Source organism: Ursus maritimus, unplaced genomic scaffold (genome assembly GCF_017311325.1).
Source record: "Ursus maritimus isolate PB19 unplaced genomic scaffold, ASM1731132v1 scaffold_3, whole genome shotgun sequence".
Classification (NCBI taxonomy): Eukaryota; Metazoa; Chordata; class Mammalia; order Carnivora; family Ursidae; genus Ursus; species Ursus maritimus.
In genome coordinates, this window is record NW_024425563.1 from 27,473,142 (window position 1) to 27,480,927 (window position 7,786).

The window sequence follows — 7,786 nt, forward strand, 5'->3', positions numbered from 1 at the left end:
GAATGGGACTTTGCAAAAGCAGTGTCTATTCATCGTGCATTTTAAATCAATTGAACTCGGTGCCATTCATTAGAGTTGTCTGGGAAGGTTTAATTTTTTTGTATTAATAGTGGAAGCGCCCAAAGATTTTAATTTAATTGGACTGGAGTGAAGGTTTTAAAAAGAGCCGAGATCTGAACCACTGATTTTCCCTAACAGAGACACTGAAGTGTCAGGAGAAACTGTAGGACCAGGAGTCTGTGTATTATTTGGTATCTTTTTATCCATGAAGCTTTGATTTAAGACTAACCAATGGTACAACGATCTCTTATCTACTTTCATGTCTGTTATCCCTATATATTTTCTTTTTTCTTTCTTTTTTTTTTTTTTAAGATTTTCTTGTTTATTTTAGAGAGAGAGCACGAGCAGGAGGGGCAGAGGGAGAGAGAAACTCAAGCAGATTCACTGTGGGGCTCGATCTCACGACCCTGAGATCAAGACCTGAGCTGAAACCAAGAATGGAATGCTTAACTGATGCAGGCATTGAGGCGCCCCTCCCTATCCATTTTCTTAAATGTGGTTCACCTCAATTCGTGTGGGCCTTTATTTGTGAGCAAGCATACGGGGGAGACAAACTTCACAGAGAAACTAAGAATGAACCACCTCACTTTAAACGCAGAACCTAGACGAGCTTCCTTATGTAGTGATCTGGACCAGAGCCCTTTCTGTTGTTATCCTGGGGGCATCTCAGGGCTGTGAAGGGTGACATGCCACAGGAAACACTATGCTTCTGATTCGAAAGTCGAAAGTCCAGAGAGATAATGTCTCATCCTCTTGCTGATTCAGAAGAAGATAGAAGATCTGAAAAAGGAGGAATTCCTTACAGTGCCTGGAAATGCGAAATGCCTGGACAGAAATTTGGAAACCCGCACTCCCCGCTTCCCAAAGTATCCGAGTTCAGTAGCCTTTTTCTCACCCAGAGGACACATTTCTGGCAACCTTCCCCACCCCTGACACATAACAGATGCTCTGTAAATCCCTTGGGAATCGATTAGAAAAATGGCAATAATAAAATGCTTGAATCCACAGGAAAAGAAGTCCTCTTTTGAGCCTCAGATAAAAGCCCATTGATTTACAATGATGAAGAAATGATTTTTTTTTAATCTAACAAATTTGGTCATCTGTGTCCCTAGGTTACATTAAACAACCTTTTAGAAAGGCCGATTGGGCTGTTGAGCTGGAAGCCGATGCTGAGAAAGAACAGCTGATATAAAACTCAGAGCTGGAAAAACAGGGTCTCACTGTGTTCACAGTAAATCGGAAACAATTGAAATGTATCCCTCCGGTTGCATAAGAGGACTTTATATTTTGTTCAGGATACTGTACTTAACAGGACAGGAAAACATCTAACACACATTAAAAAGATGTGGCTTTATCAAAATGGCTTCAATGTAACAGTGAATAAATTCTAAGCCTTCATTATTACAAAATTTCAATTATGGGAAACAATTTATTTTCTGAGAAAGTTACACAGATGGAACAATAGTCCTTTTCTTTTCTATACGAAATGAAGACTCCGGGTCCTAGAGCGGATAAATACTCATCGCGCTCCCCCTGAAAGCCAGTAATTGCCACCCTCCCTGTTACCGTTCTCCCAATGGACTGAATGCCAGTCAATGTTCGCGGCTGTCTCCTGGGGCTTCTGAAACTTCCATGCTGACTCTGTAATTAAAAGCCTGGGCCAGGAAGCAACTGTCAGCTCAAGCCTTCCCTCCTAGTGCTGAATGTCTGTTAACTCAAGGATTTATTTTTTTAATATGAGAAAATGTCAGTTGCCGTCTGAAATAAAGTTTTTGATGATTCAAGCAAACACTGAATGCCTGACGGTTAAATAAGAAAAATACAAAAAATACAGCACTGCTTTGAAAGCAACTCCTTTCCCATTATGAAAAGGATTTTATCCAAGAACTCATCATAGATCACAAATGTTACATATTCCTATTTTATAAATTTTGCACACACACGTGTGTGCACACACACACAATGTGTGTGTATTTTAGGGTTAGTATTTTTTAAGAAGAAGAACCAAAAAAAACCCCTCAGGATCTCTTATCACCACATCTGTTCCTGTGAACATAAAAACACTCTTAGCAGGAAAATAGCATGAAGTTCAGCAGCAAAGATGATATTTAGTATCTTCGCTTTAACACTAGATTGAACAACAGTGTGCCTACCCCGATTTCATGCCAAAATAACAGTCTAATATTTTTTAATTCAGAAACAAAAACAGTTGACATATTATGAATACAGATGACCCTTGAACAATGCAGGTCAAGAGAGTAAGAGGAAGTCAGTCATGTCACGCAGGGACGTAAGCAGCCAAGGACGTTGCAGCTAAGACCAGACGAGGCTGAAATGAACAGAGGCTGACGACACCCAGAACCGGTAACCAGCAGGACCAGAGGAGGCCTGCGAAGGCCCACGACTGATGAAATTCCAGGAAAAAGAGAGGACGTTTGCCGCCAACCGCCAGACTCTCCAGAGGCTGACCCTTTCACATCAGACCACACCCAAATCCCTGCCGCGGCTCCTCTGGCTGGTGTCCGAACAGAGCAGAGGCCCTCCCGGCTTAGCCTAATAAGCAGCACCCGCGAGCGCCGGCCCGGCCTGGCCGAGGCCTCCTCTCAGCTGCGCGGATTGACTTCACGTGTGGTTCGCTCTTGCCCCGGGTTGTACCTTGTTTGTGGTGTGACTTTGCCTTGGGCTTTGTTTTGTGCGACATGCGTGAAGCCAAATGAAGTACATAGTGAAAGAGCGTGGAGTTTGGAATCCTGAAACTGCTTTATGATTGAATAAAACTGACGTTGTGGAAAGACACACTCAGGTGTGTAGCCGTTCCTAGTGTGCTGGCAACAGCAGGGGTGAGGGCGACCAACCCCCCGAGCAGCTGAAAGTCTGCATGTAACTTTTAACTCCTCAAAAACTTACCTACTAATAGCCCACTGTGGACCAGAAATCTTACCGACAACATAAACGGTCGATGAACACATGCTGTATGTATATTATATACTATATTCTCACAACGGTGGAGAGAAAGAGAATATTTTAAGAAAGCCATAAGTGAGGGGCACCTAGCGGGCTCAGTCAGTTAAGCATCCGACTCTTGGTTTTTGGCTCAGGTCATGATCTCAGGGTCGTGGGACTGAGTCCCAGGTAGGGCTTTGCGCTCAGCCCAAGGTCCGCTTGAGATTCTCCCCCTCTCCCTCCACCCCTCCCCCCTTGCTTGCATGCTCTCTCTCTCAATCAAATAAATAAATAAATAAATAAATAAATAAATAAAATCATAAAAAAAAAAAGGAAGGAAAGAAAGAAAAAGAAAGAAAGAAAGAAAGAAAGAAAGCAAGCCACAAGGAAGAGGAAATATATTTACAGTACTGTACTGTATTTATCAAAAAAAAAAAAATCTGCCTATAAGTGAACTTGCACAGTTCAAAGCTGTGTTGTTCAAGGGCCCACTATATATGCCTGTGGTGGTATTTCCTTCCCAAATTCATTCGTGTAAGTTCGCGTAGGCCTTATCTAAGTCACTTATTTATAAGTGATGGAGAAAGTGTAATGGTAACAGCTCATTTCAATCTTGTCGTCCCATCAGCTACAACTTCAGCCGTACAGATTCCCATAGATTACCTCCAGGATCCCCATGAATGACCCGTGTTCTGAAACAGCTCTAATTCTGTAAGACATCACTGTCACCCCATCACACCTTTTCCCCTCAAGTTCTTCCCCAGAAAGGACCAGGACACCAACATTCTTGAAGTGCTGTGGCTCTGCCCTTTCTTGTGTTTCTCCTTGAAAATGGGTCATTCTTGTTTTGTGCATGTCCCTGCTCCCATAGATTTTCAGCGGGAGACTCAGAGCACACTGTCCCCTCCACCTCGTCCACATCACTTCCCTCCCACATGAGCCGTTCTGGCACTGGAGTCCCCTTCCTCTTCCTCTACCGTCATAACAAAGGCCTAGTGCAAATCAATCCGGCATGAAGATCCATCCCTTTAGACTTGTTTGAATCTTCAGTCACAAGGAAGGGTAGCCCCTCCACATTCCTTCCTCCAAATGACTTTTGTGGAGACCTTTCCAGGTTTCCGTGCATCATTTAAAAAAAAAAGCTATATGGGATAAAGGGTAATGATAGGATGTTAAGAAAGATAAACACACTCAAGGAAGAGGAACATTAAAGTCATTCCTCTTCCCAAACTGGATGAGGAGCAGTAAGGTGTCCATGTGTGATTATATCCAGCACCTGCTTCTATGAACTGCCTCTAGATCACTTTCATTAAAAACCTTAACAGCAACAATTCCATCTTTATTTCATAGTTTTATGAATATATCTAGAGGCCTATTTGAGGAGTACACCCGATAAATCCAGTTAATAGCTAATAACTCTCTAAGCCCACTCAATTGCTAAACAAAGCGGCACATGCTAAGTTTTTATTTGCAGGCACTGAAATAAATGACTGCATTTGGTCCCACACAGCTAGAGGTAGGGATTACGAACGATGCTAAGTCCCGTTGCTAATATTTTTCTTGCACAATCAGGAAATACATGTCCAACCTCTTGCCATATATAAGAAACTATGTTAGGTATTTTGATGCATTAAAAAAATAAAAATAAAGTCACTGACCTGAAGATAACTTACCATCTAGTTCGAGAAGGAAACTATGTGCATGCAAATAAATGTAAGACCATACACTGTATTCTGAGTTTGTAGATTTGTAAAGCTATGGAAATGCAGAGGTTTTAAAAATACGTACTTCATACTTATACAAGAGCATAGACTCCTGATTAATAACTATGCAGAGATAAATTTTGTGTTCTTAATCTTTTGCCATAAAAATCTCTATGTAGCTTAGCAAAACTGACCATTTGAAACCTTGTTATTGATATATGAATTCCATTCTTTTTGAAATAAGAATATGGTTTCTTTGAAATACATTCCTGTTTATTTGATAGGTGATAAATGCATTTGGCATGATATTCGAAAGGTAAAATATATAAAGAGTGAAAAGTAAATTTTAATCTTTTTCCTTCTCCAGTTACCAGTCCCCCACCCGCAACCCCCAGCCAATACTTTATAAGTAAAGATACTTATATATCTTTTTAGAAAAATATTATGCCTTTACAAGCCATACATTCATGCTCTGCTTTTTGACATAAATGGCAGCATAGTATACATACTACTTTGTTCTATTCGCTAAATAATGTAACTTAGAGTCATTGCGATATTTCCATATTAAGTCCATGTAAAAGTGGATTTACCATAATGCATTTAATCAGTGCCCTATTAAAGAACATTTAGTTATTTTCCAATTTTTCAAGTACAAGCAATGTTTTAGTGAATATCCTTGTACATACATTATTTTGCACATGAATTGGAATTGCTGGATTAAATGGAGGTGCATTTTAAATTTTGATAGATACAGTCAATTTCCTTCCAAGCAATAAATTTCTTCAATGGCAAATCACTTATGAAAATAGCAAACCCGTGGAACAAGCTGAACATCTGTTTTCTTATGCAAGAACCAAGTGGCTTAAAGCCTTACATTTTAAGGCTATATCTATAACCAGAGTGATAAGGCCAAAATTATTCAAGAACTATTTCAAATGAAGCATTTCTTTAAAATTAGCCATAGTCCATAGAGTACAATTGTCAGGGAACAAATTTTGAGGACAAATTTTGGGGCCTTTAGTATTAACTAGCATTAAGGTCATAAGCAGCATAAATTTGGAAATTTTCTGTCACTGGGATCAACAAATACGGTCTAATAATTTTTCTGAACATTTTCCCCGAAGTGTTTTATTCTTTTACATCAACAAGCAATTTTTTACAAATATTTATTGAGTATTGTGAGTCCGGCTCTGTTGAAAATAGATACCGAGCATGACAATGAATATTATATGGCCTCTGACTTCTACTAGAAAAGCTTCATACGGAGAATGACAAATTAATAAAAAAGGTAGTCGAGTGTTACAGAAATGTTAACAAGGACCAGTGGATATATGAAGAGGAATATCAATTGTATCTGAGGAAGAAGAAAAGACTTCATAGAGAAGATAGCATGTGAATCGAGTTTAACAAGTTGATGTTCAACGTGTATATTGAAGATGGGGATGGTATGAGGAAGCAGAGGCCAGAAGGATGAAAACATTTGTCACAGTCCATGAAAAAAATTCAGAATAGTCAAAGAGATGGATATAGATATAGACATAAATATACACACAAACACATATATATGTGTGTATATACAAACATATATATTATATCACATATAGAATATATATATAATATATCATATATTATACATCATATACATTTATATATATAAAACTGGGAGGGTAAGGGATAAAATCATGGATTGGGGAGAGCAAGGGAAGGATCAGAAAAGGAATGCAGCTTGGGGCGCCTGGGTGGCACAGTGGTTAAGCGTCTGCCTTCGGCTCAGGGCGTGATCCTGGCGTTATGGGATCGAGCCCCACATCAGGCTCTTCCACTATGAGCCTGCTTCTTCCTCTCCCACTCCCCATGCTTGTGTTCCCTCTCTCGCTGGCTGTCTCTATCTCTGTCGAATAAATAAATAAAATCTTTAAAAAAAAAAAAAAAAAAAGAAAAGGAATGCAGCTTGAGATAAGGTTGGAAGAGAAGTCGAAGTCTAGATCCTGGAGGAGTTTTATATGACATATTAAGATATTTTGACTTTGTATCTCCTTAGACCAAGTACTGCACCGCTGCCGACTGATAACTCTGAATCTGTTACGGTTTCACATTCCATGAACAATTCAGCTCTGGGGTGGCTGAGGGTACCAGAAAAGCTCCCACCCAGGCACGTCCCTCTGAACGAGTAACCTCATCCATTTACACCAAGATATGTATCATTTTCTATGTGCCACGATAAAGAGAAAGGTAGAGACAAACTTGGGTACGTAATAGGCTACTTAAGCTCCTAAATCATGTGCAGTTTAGAAAGATCACTAAGAATTGCATAAAAGATAAAGAAGGTTTAAAGGCCAAGTACTGAGTTGAGAATTGATAATAAAAAGCAGGGGCGCCTGAGTGGCACAGCGGTTAAGCGCCTGCCTTCGGCTCAGGGCGTGATCCCGGTGTTATGGGATCGAGCCCCACATCAGGCTCCTCCGCTATGAGCCTGCTTCTTCCTCTCCCACTCCCCCTGCTTGTGTTCCCTCTCTCGCTGGCTATCTCTGTCAAATAAATAAATAAAATCTTAAAAAAAAAAAAGGAATGATTAATTTCTCCCAGGAGGTAAAAGGATGGCACCCACATTTTGACTTCATTGACCAAGAGAATAATAATGCCTTTTGCTGAGTTTAAGGAAAAAAGATGAGAAAGAGCTTTTGCAAGAAGGATGAGTTGAACATTAGAGTTGTCCTTGAATGTCACATGCCAAAGGGACACAGAAGATACACATGAGACGCCCGTAGAAATGTTGAATGTTAACGTTGGCTATATGTGTCCTTAAAATCAAGTCTTAGAAACTATATACTGCAATTACTCTGTTCCCATTAGAAACCACCCTAACTGTGAATAACAACCATGTGGAAAGTGGATTAAACAAGATTGAGATTTTTTGGCCATGTAGCTTGACCAATCTGAAGTTGGATGTCCCAGACTTGATTCCTCAGCTCCAGGGTAAGATCAGTGACCCAGACACCCTAGGATTTTCCAGTGCACTATGTTTTCTGGTGGTTCCCGCCTTAAAGTCACCACAAGGTCCAAAATGGCTGCTGTAGTCC